The sequence below is a fragment of the Nomascus leucogenys genome, chromosome 19 (assembly GCF_006542625.1).
Source record: "Nomascus leucogenys isolate Asia chromosome 19, Asia_NLE_v1, whole genome shotgun sequence".
NCBI lineage: Eukaryota > Metazoa > Chordata > Mammalia > Primates > Hylobatidae > Nomascus > Nomascus leucogenys.
Genome location: NC_044399.1, coordinates 38,285,060 through 38,307,816, shown reverse-complemented (window position 1 = coordinate 38,307,816; position 22,757 = coordinate 38,285,060).

Here is a 22,757-nt window from a genome sequence, read left to right as displayed (position 1 = left end):
ACCAGGGGCTGCTGTGGATGGAACTCTAGTTTAGAGTGGCGGCAGGGGTGGATGGGGTTCTGGAAGAAGGGGCAGGGAGCGTGGACAGGAGCCGCGAGAGAGGCAGGTAATTTCTACCGTCCCCCTTTCCCCGAGCAGAAGAGCAATGGGGAGTGTGGAGGCTGCCCGATCACTAAAAAACCGCCCTCTCTCATCTCACTGAATCCACACTCAGTGGATAAGTCACGAACTGTGCTTTCCTAGTGACAAGGCCATAGGGACACTCTCCCATGTACCCCCCTCCCCTGGACTAGATACTGAAGCCTAAAGGCGCTGTGGATGTTTAAACTCGCCAATCTCCACCGATTCCAGAGCTTGCCTGTAGGGTGATCTCCCCTGACATCCACCCTTTCCTGCCCCTTTCCTCCAAGAAACTTGCCTTGATTGCCCAATTGCACTCTTCCTGCCTTCTCTGGCTGCCCAGCTCTCAGGGCCTCTGCTCTATTCACTGAGAGTTCTGTCTATGTCTCTGAGTCTTGTCTCCCTCCTGGGGCCTCAGGAAGGAAAGGCCTATGTCTCCTTCCTCAGCCTCCTGTATCTATGGGATGTCTCCTGGGCCTCTACTTCAGCAAGACCTGCCCAAATCTGGCAGGGGGCTAGGAGATGAGGGGGAGAATCAGGGTTGAAGCCAAAGCCCTTGACCCAGAGAGGGTAAAAAGGACAGGAAGACTGCAGGCATCCCTGTGTGGACCAGGGTTTTGAAGTACTGTTTGCAGTTCCATGGCTCTGAAAGAAGAGAAGACTCTAAAGCTGCAGAGGTGGCCCCTGCTTGGACACAGGTCCCCAGGGGGCCACAGGGCTCTGACACCCACCCTCCCCTGTGCTGCCCTCCAGCCTCCCTGGAGGTAGAGCTGAAAGCGTGACGCTGAAGAGGCAGGTGTAGGTCACTGGCTATGTGGATTCTGATGCTCCGTGCCTTTGCCCAGGCCACTCTCCCTGCTTGCAGAAAGCCCTTTCCCTCTCTTCAGCCTGGAAGATACTCTCAGGATAGTGGTCACCTCCTCCTGGAAGCCTTGCCTGATTTCCTGGGGATGGAGTTAGTTTCTCTGGCTCCCTCTCCCCACTCATTATCTTAGACCCACTTTCCATCCCATTTTGCTGCCTGTCTTCTCTCCTGTGATAGGACAGGTGGGATGGGAGCATACAGTGGCTACCCGGAGCTTCGGCTCATCGTGTGGGTGGGGAGTGGGAGGATGTGTCTGTGCATTGGTGTCTGTGATCCCTTATCTATTGGTCTGCCTGGGAGAGCTGTAGTCAGTTTAAGGTGGATGGAAGAGAGACCTGGTATGAATTAGGCATGACCACAGACAATTTCTGCCCAGCTTGACATGTCTCATTGACCATCAGTGACATGGGTCCACCTCATGTTCATTTTGAGGAGTGTTGAGCAGTTTAGGGTAATAATATTATTAATAACTATTATTAGTATAATAATGTAATAGCAACAGTTACCTTTTCCAAAAATCACTTATTTATGTGCTAGACACTGAGCTGTTCGTTTTACGTATATGATATTACTAGGATATTGATTTGGCTTAAAAAAAAACAGATGGAATTAACAGTGACGTAAACAGGATGGAAATTTATTTCTCTTACCTGAAATGCGAGTGACATCTGGGGAGTTGGCCTCTCTGCTCCACGAGGGCATCCAAAAGCCCAGGCTCCTCGTTTGTGGCTTCCCCATGCCCTCATCTATGTCATTTACAGGACTGAAGACAGCCCACCATGACCTCATCTGTGTTCCAGCCAGTGGCAAGTGGGGGAAGGGAGAGGGTAGGTGCTCTGGTTACTATGTTGTATAATAAGTTACCCTAAAACTTGGCAGCCTCAAACAACCATTGTATGTCACTCATGATTTTGTGGGTCAGGACCAGGAAGCGCTCACCTCAGCAGTTCTTGCTTTGAGTCTCACATGCGGATACAATCAGAGGTTGGCAGACCTGCAGTTACCTAAATGATCCACTGGGCTGATGCCTGAGGAGGCTCACTCCCATGCTGGTGCTGGCTGTTGAGTTCAGCCGGGGCTGTTGACCGTCGTACCTACATGTGGGCTCTCCAGCACGATATTCTTGGGGTAGTTGGACTTACATAGTAGCTGGCTTCCCGCTTATTTCCAAAGAATTAGATGAAGATGGCATTGCTATTTAGTTTGCTAGGGCTGCTGTAGCAGGACGAGTCGCAGACAAAACTCCTCAGACACCGGATTAAAGAAGGAAGAGGTTTTTTATTCGGCCGGGAGCGTCGGCAGACTCGTGTCTTAAGAGCCAAGCTCCCCGAAAAAGAAATTCCTAGCCCTTTTAAGGGCTTATAACTCTAAGGGGTCTACATGAAAGAGTCATGATAGATCAAGTAAGCGTGAGGAACGTGACTGGGGGCTACATACATCAGCTAACAGAACAAAAAGTTTTACAGTGCTTTCTCATACAATGTCTGGAATTTACAGATAACACCAGTAGTTTTGGTCAGGGGTTAATATTATTATTATTTTTTAACCACCAGGGCCAGGTGGTGGCGCCAAGGTCGTCTAGCTATTTATCTTATTTCTGTTTCTTTCCAACTTTTTGCTTTCTTCCTTTTCTCCTGTCTTATAAATGAGGGAAAAGGGGAGGTTGGGGAGAAACTGGGAAGGACAACAGGAGAAGTGGTGGTCTCATACCATACTGCCATAATAAAGAGTCACAGACTGGGTGTTTAAACGACTTCTGGAGGCTAGCAGTCTGAAATGAAGGTGTTCGCAGGGTTGGTTCCTTCTGATCTGTTCCAGGCCTCTCTCCTTGCCTTGAAGATGGGTGTCTGAGCTGTGTTTCTTCACATCGTCTTCCCTCTAGGCATGTCTGTTTCTGTGCCCAAATTACCCTTTTTATAAGACCAGTCCTATGGGATTAGGGGCTCACACACTGTAATATGACCTAATCTTAACTAATTAGATCTGCAGTGATTTTCTTTCTAAATAAGGTCACATTCTGAGGTAGTAGGAATTAAGACTGCATCATATGAATTTGGTGGGCGGCGGGGACATGCAATTTAACTCCCAACAATTGCTTTTTGTGACCCAGCCTCAGAAGTCACATGGCATCATACCCCATACTCTGTTGGTCGGAGCAGTCACAAGTGCACACACATTCAAGAAGAGGGGACGTAGACCCCACTGTAGAATCACGCATGAGATAGGAGATATTTTTGTGGTCATCTTTGAAAAATATAATCTGCCACAGGCAAACACATCCGTTCCTAAAAACAGAATGGCAAAAATCCCTTTAACTCTCAGGCCATTGTTAAAGCCTAGTCTCATGGCCCCACTTAGCTGCAAGGACAACCTACGAGGTGTCTTTAGCTGAGTGTCTGTGTGCCCATCACAAGCTCTTTGTTTTTAAAAATATTTTTATTTATAAACGGATTTTTTTTGTTGTTATATAACAAACCTACATATGTACCATCTCAAGCTCTTTGATGATGAAAGGAGAATGTGGATATTTGGGCACCTAGCATTATCTGCTAGAAACATGATGTCCTTTGGATGTCATCTAGAAGTCACTGGGTCCTATCTCTTCATTGAACCAATGGGAATCCCCAGGCCAAGAGGGAGACAGGCTTGCAGGAGCCCATACAGCGAGGGACAGAGGTAAGAGTTCTCATCCCAGAGCAGTTCTGATTCTACTAAACATGAATCTAAACTATTTCCTGGAAACTCCAGACATTTCATAACACCCCTTCCTCCTCCTCCTGCAGTTCCTCAGTGTGTGCCCCTAAAGTGCTCAGCCCCACTGCCACAGCCCCGCTTCTGTGAAATAGCATTTCCCCCTGCCCCAACCTTCAAGGCCACTTCAGGCCTTATTTCCTCCAGGAACCTTCCTGCCCCGCCCTCCCTGTTCACCTCCCCAACACTGTATTGTGTAGCTTGGTGTAGTCTCTATTTCAGCAAGAAAGAAGCCATCCTCTTTGAAAACAATTTGGAGTGGCAATGATAGGATGTGCTATTGCAGACACTGGAGACAGGAAAGGAGAAATATTGAACTCTCCCTATGTGTCTTCAGGAGGCCCTGGAGGCACATGGGGTTCCCAGGGCAGAGAGAAGTGGAGGCAGAGCCCAGGATCCGAATTAGTGGAGTGAGCCCCCACTGGGTCCTGAGTTGGCTCAGAGTGGGTGAGATAAGGTGCTCAAGGTATGCGTGTGGGTGTCACAGCTATCCCCAGACCAAAGGTTTCTCTAGGGCATAGGTCCTGGCATCTGGGACAGCTACCCCCCAATTTACCCCCTTCCTCTGCTGCTGCCATTCAATTTTGGAATAAGACATTGGCCTAAGGGCTGGGCCAGGCTCTGGCCAGTGGCAGAGGGCGGGGGCGGAAGGGTGGTGTCTGGAAATAGGGATAAAGCCAGGCCAGAACCATGTGGACCTGGGTTTAGTCTTGACCCTTCCTGACTCCCATGTGACCTTAGACAGCCTCAGCTACTTCACTGGGCCTTGGTTTTCTCATCTGATAAGAGCAAAGAGTAATTCCTGCCTCCCTCACAAGGTAGCAAAGAGGCGTTTGTAAAATGACCTGTGAGGAAGGTTCTGAAGTGCAGCCTTAGGTGAGGGATGGCTGCCAGCTTGCTGGAGGGCCACAGCCAGCTTCTTCCCTTTCTGAACTTTCGTGTCCTCACTTTCAAAAAAAGCCATCCTGGCCAGATGCAGTGGCTCACGGCTGTAATCCCAGGACTTTGGGAGGCCGAGGTGGGCAGATCACCTGAGGTCAGGAGTTCGAGACCAGCCTGGCCAAAATGGCAAAACCCTGTCTCTACTAAAAATACAAAAGTTAGCCTGGCATGGTGGCAGGCGCCTGTAATCCCAGGTACTCGGGAGGCTGAGACAGGAGAATCACTTGAACCCAGGAGGCAGAGTTTACAGTGAGCTGAGATTGTGCCACTGCACTCCAGCTTGGGTGACAGAGTGAGACTCTGTCTCAAAAAAGAAAAAAACCCCAAAACAAAAAACCGTCTTGGCTGGGTGCAGTGGCTCAATCTTGAATTCCAGCACTTTGGGATGCTGAGGCGGGTGGATCACTTGAGCTTGTCTCTACACAAAATTAAAAAAAAAAAAAATTGGCTGGCTGTGGTGGCACACACCTGTGGTCCCAGCTACTTGGGAAGCTGAGATGGGAGGATCCCTTGAGCCATGAGGCAGAGGCTATAGTGACCATGATCATGCCACTGCACTCCAGCCTGAGTGACAGAGTGAGAGCCTGTCTAAAAAAAAAAAAGAAGCAAGCCATCCCCCAGCTCCTCACACAGCTTGAACTTCCTTGCAGAACCCTTGCTTCTTCATCTCCTCCTGCTGCCCCCACCAGGCCCAGAACAGACGTGCAATAAATGACCACTCGTTGGTCATTAACTGAAAGCAGCAGGGATTGCAGTTAGACAGCTAGGACCGGGGGTGTGATGGAGGACGCAGTGCAGGCCAAACTGCTGCCCTGGGGTCATGTATGTGGGGATCCCATTCCCTTTGCTCCTTTACCTGCCTCGTTCAGTCTGTGACCTCAGGTGTTTCTGGGGTGTTCCTCTCCTAGTCTCATAGCACTTACTCCATCCCCATCACTGCCAGTGGCCATCCTCCTTGTGCCAGAGGCATGGTGTTGGGCAGGGGAAGAGGCACCACTATCATCTTCATTTAGTGCATCTGCAGGCCAGGTATTGGTGATTTCAGATCAGGGCTCTGTGGCAAGCACTATGGGAGTCACTGAAAAGGGGTCCTGACCCAGACCCCAAAAGAGGGTTCTTGGAGCTCCTGCAAGAAAGAATTCAGGGTGAGTCCACAGAGTAGAGTGAAAGTAAGTTTATTAGAGAAGAAAGGAAACAAGGGCCAGGCACAGTGGCTCATGCCAGTAATCCTAGCACCTTGGGAGGCTGAAGCAGGAGGATAGTTTGAGCCTGGGCAAAAAACTGAGCCCCCATCTCTACAGAATAAATAAATAAAAGGGAAGTAAAGAAACAGAAGAGGGCCGGGCGCAGTGGCCCAGGCCTATAATCCCAGCACTTTGGGAGGCTAAGGTGGGTGGATCAGCTGAGGTTGGGAGTTCAAGGCCAGCCTGACCAACATGGAGAAACCCCATCTCTACTATAAATACAAAATTAGCCAGGCATGGTGGCACATGCCTGTAATCCCAGCTACTCGGGAGGCTGAGGCAGGAGAATTACTTGAACCCAGGAGGCAGAGGTTGCAGTGAGCCAGGATTGCACCACTGCATTCCAGCTTGGACTACAAGAGCCAGACTCCATCTCAAAAAAAAAAAAAAAGAAACAAAAGAATGGCTACTCCATAGGCAGAGCAGCCCCCAGGGCTGCTGGTTGGCTATTTTTATGGTTATGCTTTGATCATATACTAATAAACAAGGGGTGGATTACTCATGAGTTTTCCAGGAAAAGGGTGCGGATTTCCCAGAACTGAGGGTACCGTCTCCTTTTAGATCATGTAATGTAACTTCCAGATGTTGCCATGATATTTGTAAACTGTCTGGCACTGGTGGGAGCATCTCTTAGCATGCTAATATATTATAATTAGCATATAATGATCAGTGAGTCCGGGCGTGCTCAAGCCTGCAATCCCAAAACTTTGGGAGGTCGAGGTGGGCAGATCACTTGAGGTCAGGAGTTCCAGACCAGCCTGGCCAACATGGTGAAACCCCATCTCTACTGGAAAAAAAAAAAAAAAAGAACAGCAAGGATGATCAGAGGTCACTTTCATCACCCTTTTGTTTTTTGCATGTTTGTACCAGCTTCTTTATCTCATTCTGTTTTATCAGCAGGGTCTTGTGACCTGTATCTTGTGCCAACCTCCTATCTCATCCTGTGACTAAAAATGCCTAACCTCCTGGGAAAGCAGCCCAGCAGGTCTCAGCCTCATTTTACCGAGCCCCTGTTCAAGATGGACTCGCTCTGGTTCAAACGCCTCAGACAGGAACACATGAAGATGAGCGAGCATTGCTGTGTTCTAGACATGGTGACATGGTTAGGCTTTGTGTTCCCACCCAAATCTCATCTTGAATTGCAATCCCCATTGTCCCCATGCGTCAAGGGAGAGACCAGGTGGAGGTCATTGAATCATGGGGGCAGTTTTCCCCATGCTGTTCTCGTGATAGTGAGTGAGTTCTCATGAGATCTGATGATTTTATAAGTTGCTATTCCCCGCTTCGATCAGAACTTCTCCTTCCTGCCACCTTGTGAGGAAGGTGCCTTGCTTCCCCTACGCCTTCTGCGATGGTTGTAAGTTTCCTGAGGCCTCCCCAGCCATGCCAAACTGTGAGTCAATTAAACCTCTTTCCTTTATAAATTACCCAAACTCAGGTAGTTCTTTTTGTTTTTCATTTTGAGATGGAGGCCTAGGCTGGGGTGCAGTGGCACACTGTCAGCTCACTGCAACCTTTGCCTCCCAGGTTCAAGCAATTCTTCTGCTTCAGCCACCCCAGTAGCTGGGACTACAGGTCCGAGCCACCACACCTGGCTAATTGTTGTATTTTTAGTAGAGATGGGGTTTCACCATGTTGGCCAGGCTGGTCTCAAACTCCTGACCTCAGGTGATCCGCCCACCTCAGCCTCCCAAAGTGCTGGGATTACAGGCATAAGCCACCGTGCCCAGCCTCAGGCAGTTTTCTATAGCAGTATGAAAAACGGACTAATACACATGGACATGCAGTATAGAAAGCACATCCACTACCACTTCCTCCTAGATTGTCACCACATCTCTGAGAGGACCCAGCAGAGGAATCTGTTGTTTGCAAAGGAGAAAATAAAAGGTGCAGTTTGGCTGACACTTGTGGAGTACCTGTTATTTCTTAGGCACTTAGGTTTATCTCTGTGACAGAACAGAGCTATAAGTGGCTCTGGCATGTCAGTCAATCCCTAGACCCACGTCTGTCAGGTGGGGCTGGGTCCCGACATGAATAGCAGCCAGAACAGGTCCCTCCAGGCCATGGTCCTGTGGAAACTCCAACCCTTTTAACTAGGGTTGGAGCCCGGTGTCCCATGGTGGTGAGCTGCAGCCTCTACCCACCAAACCCAAGGCCAGCCTGAGACCAGCCACCAGTTCACACCCTTGTTTTGCAAGTGGAAAACCTCAGTCCAGAGAAAGACCCAGGTTTGCTGAGACAGAACAACTTTCATATGTGCCTTGTGGAATATAAGTTGTCTGGTGAAGCATTATTGCTCTTCTTGTTACCAGAAATCAAAATTGAGATGATCAGCCAGGCACAGTGGCTCATGTCTGTAATCCCAGCAGTTTGGGAGGCCAAGGCCAGCAGATCACTTGAAGTCAGGAGTTTGAGACCAGCCTGGCCAACATGGTGAAACCCCATCTCTACCAAAAATGTAAAAAATTAGCCGGGTGTGGTGGCGCGTGCCTGTAGTCCCAGCTACTTGGGAGGCTGATTGGCAGAACTGCTCAAACCCAGGGGGCGGAGGCTGCAGTGAGCCAAGATCGTGCCACTGCACTCCAGCCTGGGTGACAGAGTGAGACTCCATCTCAAAAAAAGAAGAGAAAAAAATTGAGAGGATCAAGGCAGAACACTGATGTTCGCTGAGTCTTCGTTTATTCTCCTTACCTTGAGATGGATGTGATGAGCTCATTTTACAGAGAGGAAAAGTGAAACTCAGAGAGGCTAAAGAAATGACTTTCCCAGGCTCATGCAACCAGCCAACGGCAGAGCCAGGATTTGGACCCAGGTCTATCTGACTCTAAGCTCACCCTGCCAGATCCATGGAGTTTCACCTTCGGCCCCCTCTTCCCCAACAGTCCCCCCACCAACTTCTTGGTGTCTTGATCTGGGACAGCAGAACGTCAGCAGTGAGAAGTCCTTTGCTCCCTACTTGGGTGTCACCGTGTCATTCAGACACAGTCAGTTACCACTCCTTGGCCTGAGCAGGGGAGGGAGACTTGGGGTTGGGAAGAGACGCTGGGCAGGGGAGACTTGGGGGCTTCTGGTGGGGATGGAATAGTGGGGTTGAGAATCTAAGCCAGAATTGGAGACCTAGGTAGCTAAGAGACCTTGAGCAAGCCTCTTTACCTCTGTGAGCCTCAGGTTTCTCAGCAAAAAAGTGGGAAATTATACCAATACTTTGACAGTCCCACTTAGAAAAAAAAACAGTCCTGGTTTAGAGTTAGACTTTGGAGTTAGATTTTGTTCCAAACCCCGGATCTGCCACCGACTAGCTGTGTGGTCTGGGGTCAGTTACTTGACATTTCCGTGCAGGTTTTGGACCCTGAATCTGTAAAGTGGGTTGTTGTGGGGATTTGGTGAGGTGACTGAGCTGGGAGCACTTTGGAAAAGGTGAGGCTTTACAAATGACGCTGGGTTTTAGCACTCCCCTGGAATGGGGGCTCTAGGATGGCTACCAGAAACTGGCATCCCCTCAACCTTTCCCCTGAACCTAGGCACATTAGTTCTCGTTCTGCATCCTATGCACCCACCAAATGGCTTTCTCCAAACCTGGCACCCCACTTCTTTCCACCTTGCCTGAGGACCTGGGGCCTCTTCCCTGTTCCCACCTTGTTCTAGTTCCAAACTGCAAAGGATGGCCTGAGTTTCCATTCTTCATCCTGGAGGCTCCAGCTGCAGCCTCAATCTTCTGCCCCGAGAGAATCCATTTGATTTGGGTTGATCCTTGGGAGATGGGAGGGCCAGCTCCAAGGCCTGTGACCAAAACCTTTCAGTCACCCTGAAGTCCCAGAACCCCATCTTTCTCGAACCAAGCCTGCTCTGGTGTCCAAAAGGAAGGGGTGTCGGCAACGGGGGCCCACAGGAGACTTCTGTTGTGGTCCAGTTTTATTGACTATGCTGCTAGTCTGGCACCCCCAGCACTGCCCTGTCCCCCTCCCATCTCTGGCCCAGTAGTGGCATTGCGAGTACCAGGGAGACAGTGCGAGGAGGGAGTAAGGGCTGCGGAGTGAGAGAGGCTAACAGGAGATGGGGACTCTGGGGGACTGAGGACTATAAAGCGGCCCAGCTGAGGGCAGGGACCCGTCCTTGCTTGGTCCAGTGACCTTTTACTCTGGACTCTGGGTAAGTGGGCTCAGCCTGCTTGGGGGTCTGGAGGACTCCCCCAGGCTGGAGTCTGGGATGGAGGGAAGGAGTTCGTGCTTTGCAGGGCCAGGGGCCTTCAAAGGCCTAAGGTCCTGCTTGGGTCTTGCTCTGCATCTGGACAGACCTGTCACACTAGGAGAGCCATCTGATGACTGCAAGTGTGTGTGCACACTCGTGTGCATGGCTGTGAACTGGAATGTGTCCCTGTGTGAGTGGCTGTGCCGGTCTGTGCAGGATGACATGGACAATAGAGTCTTCTCCAGGACCCATATCTGTCTCTGTTGCTGGGTGGAGGGCCAGACCCACAAGGCCATGGATTTCTGTCCTTTGCTTCCCCAGTTCATTCCATGTCCCACACCCTGTGGGTGACCTGCTGTGCCCTTATTTCCCACTAGCTACTGCTGCCTCGGAGCCATGAGGCCCTGGATGTCATGAGGCATATGTCTCCAGGACTCATGTCTCCATTTTCTCTGCTACACTTTTCTAACTTGCGAGGCCCTGGCTGCTGCTCACATGACAGGCTGTCCATGCCTCCAGCGCACCGCCTGGGAGGTGGAGTGGTCAGCTCGGAGTGGCCCTTTTCTCTGCCCTCTTGTCCGCAGGCTTGGAGAAACGGATGATGGGCTAAGGGGCTGGTAGCTGGGCCCCGCTTCCCAGGCGCAGGAAAATCTGCAGCATGGGCTCTTCCACCTCCACCTCCCCTCTGCTTGCTCCTCAGATGGCTGCCGCATGCGGCTGATCTCCCTGCTGCTCCTGTCTACCTGTGCGGCTCTGTTGCTGCAGCCACTGCTGGGTGCCCGGGGAGCCCCGCTGGAGCCATTGTACCCAGGGGGACGATACCACACTGGAGCAGATGGCCCAGTACACAGCTGAGCTCCGTAGATACATCAACATTCTGACCAAGCCTAGGCATGTGCCGTGGACAGGGAGAGAGATCCCAGCCCCGGGGACCCTGGGCCCACTCCACATTCCTGGCCACACCCTATCCCCAGCCCAAGCCCCATCTCCAGCCCCAGCCCCTGCCAGGCCACTCTTGGGGAAACAGAGCATCTGTGCTGACCAGGCCTGGGCCCATGTGGTCTGGGCAAGAGGGTGCCTACAGGCAGATATGAAACCGGCGTGCTGGCACCTGGGCACAGTGCTTCCAGGTATGGGGAAAGAGACAAAGAGGACACATTGACTTCTCAGAGTGGGGTCCTCCCATGCTGCTGCCCTCAGGTGAGTTCGACTCCCTGCCCTGTCTGTCCGGCTCCCTGGGGCTGAAATGGGGATGGTGGGACTGAATCAGGGCTTGAAAAGGTGTGGTGGGGGGTGGAAGAGGGAGAACAGGAGCGCGGGGCTCGCCTGAGGCCTCCTGATGGCACGAGGCCTGCCCCCCCACACTGCCACGTTCCACCCTGTCCTCACAGAGAGCTCAGCCCGCTGGACTTGTAATGCTACCTCCTGCCTCCTACCCAGGGGCACGTGCCACTCCACGGGCAGTGCCAGTCCAGCTCTCCCCTCCGCACTGTTGGCTCCGGCCGAAGCTCATTCCCTGTTCCTGCACAGGCTCAATAAAGCAAGTCAAAACCACAGCCTATCTCTGTGTCTCTGTGGACCCCAGGAAGAGCCAAATGCACGGAAAGGGGAGGGCAGGGCGGAGGCAACAGGGAAAGCAGGCTGTGCTTGTAAATCATCCAGAACATCCATGGGGTCATCAGTCACTCAGCTCATCCTCTCCACAGAGGGACAAGTTGTGGCCAGAGGAAGGCAGGGACTCCTGTGGTCATTCGGCAATCTGTGAAGTGGCAGTCTTGAGCTTGAATCTTCCCAGTTCAGCACCTATAGACCCTCCCGACCCAGCCCCGTGACAACCCTGCCCCAAGTGCACCAGTGCTTTCCTGTGGCTGAGGCAGCAGGAGCACCAAAATGTATACTAAAGCATCCCTGGCGTGGGGGCAGGGGCATCAGCCCAGCACGGAGGCACAGTTCTGGTGCTATGGCAGTCATGGCTGCATCCAGGGGCCTGAGCTGCTGTCCAGAAATTTGGAGAGAATGGGCTGTCCAGAGAGGTAGTGAAATCCTGGGCACAGGAGGTATTCAAGCTGCTGTGGAAAGGGAGGAGGCTAGATTAGCTGAGAGTTCCAGCTACTGCCGTGAGTCCAATCTGCGCATTCCACACTCCAGCTCTGGGAGGGCGAGGACCTGGATCCTGCCCCAGGGAGGACTGCCCGGAGTCCCAGTGCACCTGTCTCTTCCTGGCCCTTCTCAGTCATCCTGAATTGGTGGGGACAGAGCACGCGTGTGTGCGTGTGTGTAAAGGGGAGAAGTGAGGGAACTAGAATGTGTCTGGTTCCTAGAATGGCTTCTCCTGCCTCCCTGACATGCTTGGCCTGAAGGGATGGGGTTATGGGTTTGGAGGATGAGGGGTCCACTTTCCTGGGCTCAGCACCTTGCACAGACCCCATGGAAGTGACACCACAATTGTGTTTCCCCTCAAGTCCTGACTCAATCTGGTGTATGCAAATGACCTGGAAGTAGAATCAGGTCCTAAAAGGCAAAGAGCTTTAAGAGGATGCAGCTGCTTCGCTCAGATTGATTTTTTGTTTTTGGAGACAGGGTGTTGCTCTGTCACCCAGGCTGGAGTGCAGTGGCATGAGCACAGCTCACCGTAGCCTTGACCTCCTGGACTCAAGCGATCCTCCTGCCTCAGCCTCCCAAGTAGCAGAAACTACAGGCACACATGCCCAGCTAATTTTTTTATTTTTTGTACACACAGGGTCTTGCTATGTTGCCCAGCCTGGTCTCAAACTCCTGAGCTCAAATGATCTGCTCACCTCAGCCTCCCAAAGTGCTGGCATTACAGGTGGGAGCCACCATGCCCCACCTCAGGTTGATTCTTAAATCCAAGGGGTGTCTGGATAGAGAGATGGCTTCAGCAAGAGAACAGTTTGAGTCTGAATAAGGGAGCCTGAAGTCCCAGCATTTTCTCTGGCAGCTTAAGGGGATGGGGTGAGAATGGGGAGAGGTGTGGATACTTCCTAGAGCCAGGAGTCTGCACCCTGGAGACATACCTGGATCTACGAGTAGGATCAGGGCAGGGGGCTCTGCCCCCACCAAGCCTCTCTGATGGCCAAGGGAGCCCCCAGAAGAGAGAGAGCCACCCTCACACCCAGCTTCTCAGGGACAGGCCCTGGCCAGGTCCACCCCTTCCCCTGCTCTGCTCACCCCAGAAGAGCTGAGAAGTCCAGGAGGCAAAGGCGGCCCCCTATACTCTGCACACTGAGGGGCAAAGGCACCTCTTCTCGTTCCTGTGCCAACTCTTACAGCCCAAGCTGGGCTGTTTGGTAGAAACTTGGGTGAGGTGGGACTGGGGGTGTGTCTAGCTGAAGCCCTCCTTTGAGGTTCCCGCTTCTCTCACGTCTGCCCTCCTTCTGCGTTGGAGTCTCCCCCACCCTGGTGGTGGTGTGTGGGGCGAGGTGGGGGAAGGTTGCTGGGGGAGTGAGGGGAGGGCCCCTCCACCCAGCAGCTGAGGTCTTGTTCTCCCACAGCAGGAACTGCAGGGCTCCCCCTCCCCGTCGAAGGACTGGTCCCTTCAGAAGTCACTGAAGCAACAGAGATTTGTCTTTATTGTTTTCACTGAGGGGATGAGGAGGGGTTGAGGCCCCTCTCAATATAAAGGGGTTGGTGGGGGGCTAGGCGTCTGGAGGCCAAGCCCCAGCCTGGAGAAGGAAGCCCCAGAGTGCCAGTATCTCCCCGCACGCCGGCCCCGGGGGCTTCCTCTCGCTCCCACCCCAGCTGCCCCCAGTCCCGAGGCCCCTGGTTCGATGCCGAGCATACAGGCTGTCCCACCTGGGGCCCTAGGAGGAGGCGGGTGGTCGGGGTTCCGAGGTGTTCAGCCACTGGGGTCTCGTGGTGGTCCATGGAGGGGGTTTCGTGGCTTTCGGTGGGGAGGTGTTCGTGGCGTTTGCAATTTTCTTGTGGTTTTTAGATTTCTTTGAGCTGAGAACACGTCTTTGCAGCGGTCATGAGGCTGCTGTTCCCAGAGCCCAGCTTGGGCCGCGATGCGCGTGGGGGTGCCCGGCGGCGTCCGTGTCCCCCCGCACCCTCCGTCGTCCTCCCTCCCTCCCTCCCTCCCTCGCGCCCTCCACCGGATCACCTGTTGTTGAAAAGCCTCCCCACGTACTTCTTGATCGAGCCTAAGTTCAGCCAACTGGCGGCCCTGGACTGCTGTGGCACCTGCAGCCTCTCGCCCAGGGCGCCCTGTGGCGGCGGCAGCAGCCACACGAGACCGGCCACGACCAGAGCGCATGCGCAGCGCGGAGCCGGCGCCTGGAGGGGCCAGGGCGGACGAGCCGCGGGTGGTCACGTGATCCCGTGGGGGCGGGGGGGGGGGTCCGCGCGATATCTGACTGTAACTTGCGGGTGTTCCGCGCTGTGGGCAGCCTGGGGTGCAGAGACGCTCAGGCCGAGAGGGACGTGGCTATTTCTGGGACACACACCAGTGCACGGACGCCCTAAGGGACATCCTGGTGCCCCGGGGAATGGTGCACACCTGGACATGCCCGGTGATGCACGCAGAAAGCATCGAGGTAAAAATGAACAGGGAGACACACCCTCAGGTGTACGCATGAGGACGGCATAAAACCATTGGTCAGCTCCCTAATCTCACCGACCTCTCTCCTGCAAATTCCTTACTTATCACCCTCCTTTCTCCCTGCCGTTCCCTCAAAATGTCAGTCACGGTGTTCTCAGCCTGGAAGACTTCCTCCAGACATCCTCATGGCCGGCTCTGTCGCCCCCTGGAGGCATTAGCTCAAAATCCACCTTTTAAATGGGTCTTAGCCCTGACACCCCTGTTTAAAATTGCAACCCGGCAGCGTGCGGTAGATGACGCCTGTAATCCCAGCACTTTGGGAGGCCGAGGCGGGCGGATCGCTTGAGCCCATGAGTTCGAGACCAGTCTGGGCAAAAGACAGAGAGCCCTGTCTCTACAATTTAAAAAATAAATTTAAAAAAATTGCAACCCAACCCCTCATCTTGCTCTTTTTCTTGCTCTATTTTTGCACTTTTTTCTTTTCTTTTTTTTTTTTTTTAGACAAGGTCTTGCTTTGTTGCCCAGGCTGCAGTATAGTGTCGGGATCATGGCTCACGGCAGCCTCAAACTCCTGGGCTTAGGCCATCCTCTTGCTTCAGCCTCCCAAGTAGCTAGGTCTAAAGGTGCACACGACCATGCCTAGCTAAATTTTAATTTTTGGTAGAAATGGAGTCTTGCTAGGTGGCCCAGGCTGGTCTCAAACTCCTGGCCTCAAGCGATCATCCTGCCTTGCCTCCCAAAGTGCTGGGATTACAGGTATGAGCTGCCACACCCGGCCTACACTTTCTAACTTATATATTCTATACTTATTATATTTATGTCCGATCCCTTCCCAGCAGCATCTCCTCCCTCAGTGTGGGCATCATTGATTACAGCTGGGCTCTTTGCTTATTTTGTCTATTGATGTATCACAAGCACCTAGAACAGTGCCTGGCACTTAGCAGATACTCAATAATACATATTAAATGAATGACTAACAGTTACACACAGGAAAGCCAGCCTGATGATTCACACACCCAATGCACAGAGAATTTTGTGCCTGCAATACACCATGATTCACAGACCATGATGCCATAAACATGATGCACACCCCCAGAGCTCCTAAGCCCCTCAACCCTCTTTTAACCGGGAACTCCACTCACCCCACCACCCCAAGCAGGGATAAGAAGCCCTAGTAGCTGTCCTGACCATCAGAATGGCAGACGAGGCTGCCCTGGCCTAACTCCTTCATGCCCTTAGTGAGCCTGAGGAGGGCCCTTGGTGCCAGCCCCCATCCCCAAGCTCCTAGAGAATACAGCTGATAGGGGGCCCTAACTTGGCCACCAGGCATTACCATGGTGCTGGGCAGGTGCAGAGGAGCACAGCAAATGTCTCTGGCCAGGACCTGAGGCCCTTTATATTCCTAAGGATCCATGCCCCCTTTCCCGCCAAAGTTCCACTTCCAGCTCAGCCTTCTTTTCCTCCCCCTGTGTCATGACCTGAAAGTCCGGAACAGAGAGAAGGTGGGGGTGGAAGCACATGGGCTGCCAGCTGTTCTGACCAGGGCACAGTCCCTGCCAGGGGCCCAGAGGTGTGGGTGGCAAAGGCGGGGAGGCCTGGGGAATAGGGTAATGCTTTGCTCCAAGTATACAGATCCAAGGAGAAACTGGCTCTGGGGTTGAGAGGGGGCTGTGCTTTTCCCAGGGGCTACTGTCAGGGAGTTATGCTGAGACCAGATGCCCCTCCCCATCTGGCTAGATTCAAGGTGCCTCCTTTCCCTACAGGGCTGCTGTGGGGTCCCAGCACCCCTATTCCCCTCCCCTAGGCCTGCTGCCATGGGGAGGGGGTGGGGTTGCGGTTTCTGCTTTCAGGATTGCAGGCCCCACTGCACAGCTTGGAGATTTTCTCAGCCTGCCTGACCATTTTGGAGCCCCTGAGGCACGACCTGCTAAGCCTTCTGGAGAGTGGTGGGTCTTGGCTGCTTGCATGATGAACTTAGGCCTTGGCTGCCTCAGGCAACAGAGCCTCAGCTGTGTGGCCTGTCAGGTCCCCTCTATCCGTTCAATATTGCTACCTTTCTGGGGCAAGGTTGTGAAATGTGCGCCTATTCTTCATGCCCACCCCAACCCCTGAAGGGGCACCTAGGAAGAGCAGGGGCTTCTGGGTAGGAATCCTAACTTCACTACCTCCTGGCTGTGTGACCTTGATTAAGGGACATTATCTCCCCTGAGCCTCCACATCCTCATCTGTGAAACGGAGCTGGTTAGGACTGTTGTGAAGATGGATTTGGATTATGTAGCTCAGCCTCTGGACAGCTCCTGGCACATGCTAGATGATTAACAGGCACGAGCCCCTCCATTCATGAAAGAAACTCTTTCTCCCATCTCCACTTCTCCTCAAAGTGTCTCATCTTCTGGCCTCTTTTCCTTATTAAAACCCGCTCCTGGCCAGGCATGGTGGCTCATGCCTATAATTCCAGCACTTTGGGAGGCTGAGGTAGGAGGATCACTAGAACCCAGGAGTTTGAAACTAGCCTAAGCAACATAGCGAGACCTTGTCTCTATAAAAAATTGTTTAAAAGCTAGGTGTGGCCGGGCATGGTGGCTCACGCCTATAATCCCAGCACTTTGGGAGGCCAAGGTGGGCAGATCACCTGAGGTCAGGAGTTCAAGACCAGCCTGACCAACCTGGAGAAACCCGGTCTCTATTAAAAATACAAAATTAGATGGGCGTGGTGGCGCATGCCTCTGATCCCAGCTACTCAGAAGGCTGAGGCAGGAGAATCGCTTGAACCCAAGAGGCAGAGGTTGCGGTGAGCCGAGATCGTGCCATTGCACTCCAGCTTGGGCAACAAGAGCGAAACTCCATCTCAAAAAAAAAGCTATGTGTGGGTGGCACATGCCTGTGGTCCCAGGTACTGGGGAGGCTGAGGTGGGAGGATCGCTTGAGCCTGGGAAATTGAGGCTGCAGTGAACTAGGATTGCGCCACTGCACTCCAGCCTGGGTGACAGAGCAAGATTCTGTCTCAAAACAACAACAAAAACAAACAAGCAAACCCTGCTCTTGGTGGGGGTGCGAGAAACTCAATGTCAATGTCACTGAAGTTTATGGGATGGCTCAGTAGCCAAGTGAGGCCAGGACTGCATTTCTATGGAGCCAATAATCTCTAGAAAAAGAAATGAGATTCCCATGAAAAAATTCCGTAGTACAGGGTGGGAGGAGATATCTAGGGACCAGTGTACCCTAAATACCAGCAAACAGGCTATTCCTTATCCCCATTAGTCACAGCCCAGTGCTGAACATCCCCCTGCCCCTACAAGAGCTCAAATGATGTGTCCTTTTGCAGCCTCAGCTGTCCTTACAAACCCAGGTTCTTTTGCAGGCACCGAGGAATCTCAGCCCCTCACCCTTCCGGATTCCCTTACTAATTCCAGGAACTGTGGAGGGGTATGGGGAGGGAGGAAAGGCAGAAGAGAGGAAAAGGGAAAGCTCAGAGGCTGCCTGCCACCCTCTGAGGGCAAGAGGCGGTGGTGGCAGCGCTGTGATGGGCAGGACGAGGGAATGTGGCTTGAGGACACAGCTCCAGGTGGGTCTCCCTGTCAATCACCCCTTAAACTCTGACTGAAAGCTGCCATTTAAATGGGCCTTCCAAATTCACTGTGGAGTATGTGCCCAGATTCCCAGAGAGCAGCAGGACAGGGGCTCCAAGTTGGTGTGTGACCATTTGGACCGGCCCACTTCCAGGGCCCCTGAGATAAGCCCCGTGGGCTTCCTGTGATGCATGATGGTTCTCAAATGTCATTCTCTGCTACCCACTGTGGAACAGACCCAGTGATAGTGATCTTGAGTCTCCTGGCTGACTTGCCCCAGACTGACCATCCAACCCACTCTCGGACCACCGCTACTCCTCTCTGCTGGGGGTGGCCCAAACCTGGCCTCCCAGGGGCTCACTCCTTCCTACCTGCCCTCCAGTGCATCTAGGGTGCTGCTGATGTCCCAAGAGAGACACAGAGAGAGGCCATTAGCTCGGTTGCAGACCGTGGAGAGCAGCTAGCCTAGGAGGGGCCTGACTGCCCTGTACAGCATCACTGCATTTTTTTAAAAGTCCCATAGAAGGCCTTTCCCCTTGGTGAGGGAGTGTCATGGTGTCCTGTGTTCTCCCCTCTAGATTGCATGCTTCCCGAGGGCAGCTGGGGTCTTGTTCAGCTCTGAGCTTTCAGCATCTGGCACAGTGCCCGGCTCACCGTGGGCCTCCTTGGATGCTTAGCGGGTGGGTGGAGGTGGGAGGGAGGCAGGAGGGAGGGAGGGAGGAGCAGAAGGGAAGGAGGGACTCATGGATCAATGGATGTGACCCACAAAGGGACAAAGGGACAGATGAATGAGCGAATAAATGCATGGCCTGGCTCACCTCATCGGCCCTGGAAGCAGCTGCCACCCATCCTCACGTGTTCATGTGCTTTGTTTCACATGTGGGTGTGGAAGAGGCAGAGGGAGGAAACTGAGGGACCCCTCATCTCATCTGTGGGCTCCTCCAAAATGGGCTTGTGTCTCCTCTCTTGGATCTTCCTTGCTTCTCTGCTCCCCCAAACCCGAGGCTGGGCCACACCTGGCCTTCCACTGCCCCTTATTACCTCCCAGGACTCTTCTCATCTGGGACTGTGCTAGGGCAGGAAGGGAAGTGTGGCCTGGGCACAGGGGCCAGGGAAGAGGAAAAGGTGGCCTCTCCCAGCCTCCTCCTCCCCCCAGCGTTCTTCCCCTAGCCCTCCTCCTCCCCGGCCCTCCTCCCCACCTCTCCTGAGCAGGCCCATCCTGCCCTCCAGGCTACAGTTCCAGTGCTCACGATGGAACTGGAACTCAGGATGGAACTCTGGACGGGACTGGAACTGAAGCAGGCCAAGATGTGCAGCGTCCCGCAGGGTCTCAGCCAGGTTGGGGTCCCTCCAGCAGAGCTGCTTCTGCTGCTGGGAAAACTTCAGCATCAACAGGTCACACTGCTTCAGGTGGGCCCCACCCCATGCTGGGGCCACCGCAGCGCCCAATCCTGGGGATGGCGTCAGGACCTCCCACCCCGTCAGGCTGGAGAGGGCAAGAGGAGGGAGATGGGTGAGCCTTGGGGATGGTGGTGTGGGGCAGATGAAGGGAAGGGGGCCTTCTCGGGGGCTTCATTTACTGCCCTTCTGGGTGGCAGGCTGACCCCATGGGGGTCCCGTCCCCATTTGACAGATTAGGAAACCAAAGTTCCTGGAACAAGGGTTGCTGCAGGACCTTAAACCCAGGTTTTCCAGATACCGGTCTCTGCTCTTCTTATCCACCCTGTTTCCCAAACTTGCCCAGTTAGAAAAATCATCTGGGGTGCTTATTAAAAATACACTTTCCCAGGATCCATGCTGGGCAATTCTGAGTCTACTGGTCTGGAATTGAGCCTGGGAATATGTATATTTACCACATTCTCTGGCTAGCTTTTGTCATCCAAGAAGTTTGGGAAATAGCGCACACGATATTGGTCGCTGCCTGGCCAGGAGAGCCACATTCCTAAGAGGAAGCCAGCAGAGGGGATTGTGGACATTGAGCGGACACCCAGCCAAGGTCCCCTGACATCCCTCTCTCCCTTACATCATGTTGCTGCCCAGGTAATCCCGTACCGATCTAACATGTTTCCATACTTCCCAGATAGACCTTCAACCATCTGACCACTTGGTGCCTACTACAAATAGATGCCTGGGGAGGGAAGAGGAGGAAAGGAAAGAGAAGGGAAGGAAGGAAGGACTGATGGATGGTTGGATGAAGGTGAAGGAGCTGAATTCCCATCAGGCCATCAATCCCAGACTTCTTGTTCTCCTAGATCCAAAGTTCATCGATCCTGGAGCCAAGCTGTCAAATTCTAAGACTGACTTTATAGCTGTGCAGTTTCCTTGGTTTTTCTCTTCTGGAAATTGGGGAGAGTGATCTTCTCTACCTCCTAGGGTTGCTGGGAGGATTATATGAAATGGACTAACCACATGCAGGCCTACCTTCCTGCTAACTGGAGTTTCCCAAATTTCTCTCATTTTGCAATATGCTTTACTCTCCAACTAAGCAAAGTCTCCCCTTTGTCCAGATGAGGAAATGACAGTTTAATGAGGAGGCTGTGACTGGCTTGGTCATTCAATATATTGGCAGCAGGGTGGAAACTGGAATTAGAGCTCGCCTTCCCTCTTCCCAGAAGCTGTGAGATAGCTCTGCTGCTTCAAAATGTTTGCTGTCCTATACCCTGGTGCCCCCCAGTGTGGGTGGAATATACATCATTCCAGGACTCCCCCCCCACCGAAAGAAGTAACCCCATTCTGGGGCATCCTGACCCCATAGCCATGGTAAAAGAGCAAAGGTGGGCTAGGTGTGGTGGATCACACCTGTAATCCCAGCACTTTGGGTGGCCAAGGCAGGTGAATTGCTTGAGTCCAGAAGTTTGAGACCATCCTGGGTGACATAGCGAAACCCCATCTCTACTAAAAATACAAAAATTAGCCGTGCATGGTGGCACAAGCCTGTAGTCCCAGCTACTTGGGAGGCTGAGGTGGAAGGACAGCTTGAGCCTAAGAGGCGGAGGCTGCAGTGAGCTGAGATCGCGTCACTGCACTCCAGCCTGAGCAACAAAGTGAGACCCTGTATCAAAAAAAAAAAAAAAAAAAAAAAAAAAAAAAAAAAAAAAAAAAAAAGAGCATAGCAAAGGTGGAAGCAGGGGATAGCTCTTAGAGCTCCTGCTTGGATGTGGCACTTCCACTGTTGCTCAGGTGCCACTGGCCAAGGTGAGTCCTGTGGTCAAGCCAGGAGTGGTTAGAGAGGCCCACATCCCTCTGAGCCCAAGGCCACAGCTCTCCTGTTTGAAGCCACCTGCCTTAGCCAAGACGTCTGGCTGGATGCCACACCCTCTCTGTATGCCCCAGAAGTCAGAAGCCTCACCAGAGGTTATGCAGCCTGGCCAGGCCCCAGGTATGCTCAGAAATCACCCGTAGATTCCAGACCCATCATGAAGCGTATCTCCGAAACCCCCAAGCAGAGGTAGGTGCTATCGGGCTCCCCCAGGCCCAGCCTGGAGTTGGGCTCCTCTCCCAGACACGGTGAGGGTAGTAACCTGTTAATCATTAATCTGGGGGCAAATCGGTACATTTCCAGTGCACCAGTTCTACACCCAAAGCCCTCCCTGCAGCCTGGCAGGAAACCCTCAGAGCTTGACCCTTGGCAGGTCCAGAGCAGAACAGGATGTCAAGCCCAGCTGAGAAGCCCACGCCTTGACTGGCTTCCAGTGTGGAGGGCAGCTTGGGGGCTTGCAGAGCTACCTTGCCTTCAAACGCCCTCCTCCTCACCCTGGGGTCTAGCGTGAGCAGCGACTTCTGCTCACACCGTTCCTGTGTTTCAGAAACTAGACCTCCCTGGTAGCGGCTGATTGACTGACAGAGGGGAGAACAAGCAGGGAGTGATGGAAATTTTGGCCAATGAGGCTGCATATCCTTCAAGACCTGCCTCAAATGCCATTTTAATAGCTATTATTATTATATCATTATAGCTACATTATATATCATATGACATATGATATATAACACATTATTATTATTTTAAGTTCTGGGATACATGTGCAGAACATGCAGGTTTGTTACATAGGTACACATGTGCCATGGTGGTTTGCTGCACCCATCAACCCATGATCTAGGTTTTAAGCTAAGCTGCATGCATTAGGTATTTGTCCTACTGCTCTCCCTCCCCTTGTCCCCCACCTCCCGACAAGCCCCAGTGTGTGATGTTCCCCTCCCTGTGTCCTTGTGTTCTCATTGTTCGACTCCCACTTATGAGAATGTGCAGTGTTTGGTTTTCTGTTCCAGTGTTAGTTTGCTGAGAATGATGGTTTCCAGCTTCATCCATGTCCCTGAAAAGGACATGAACTCATTCTTTTTTATGACTGCATACTATTATTATTATTATTATTATTTTATTATTATTATTATTATTATTATTTTATTATTATTATTATTATTGAGACAGAGTCTTGCTGTGTGGTCCAGGCTGGAGTGCAGTGGCATGACCTCAGCTCACTGCAACTTCCGCTTCCCAGGTTCAAGCAATTCTCCTGCCTCAG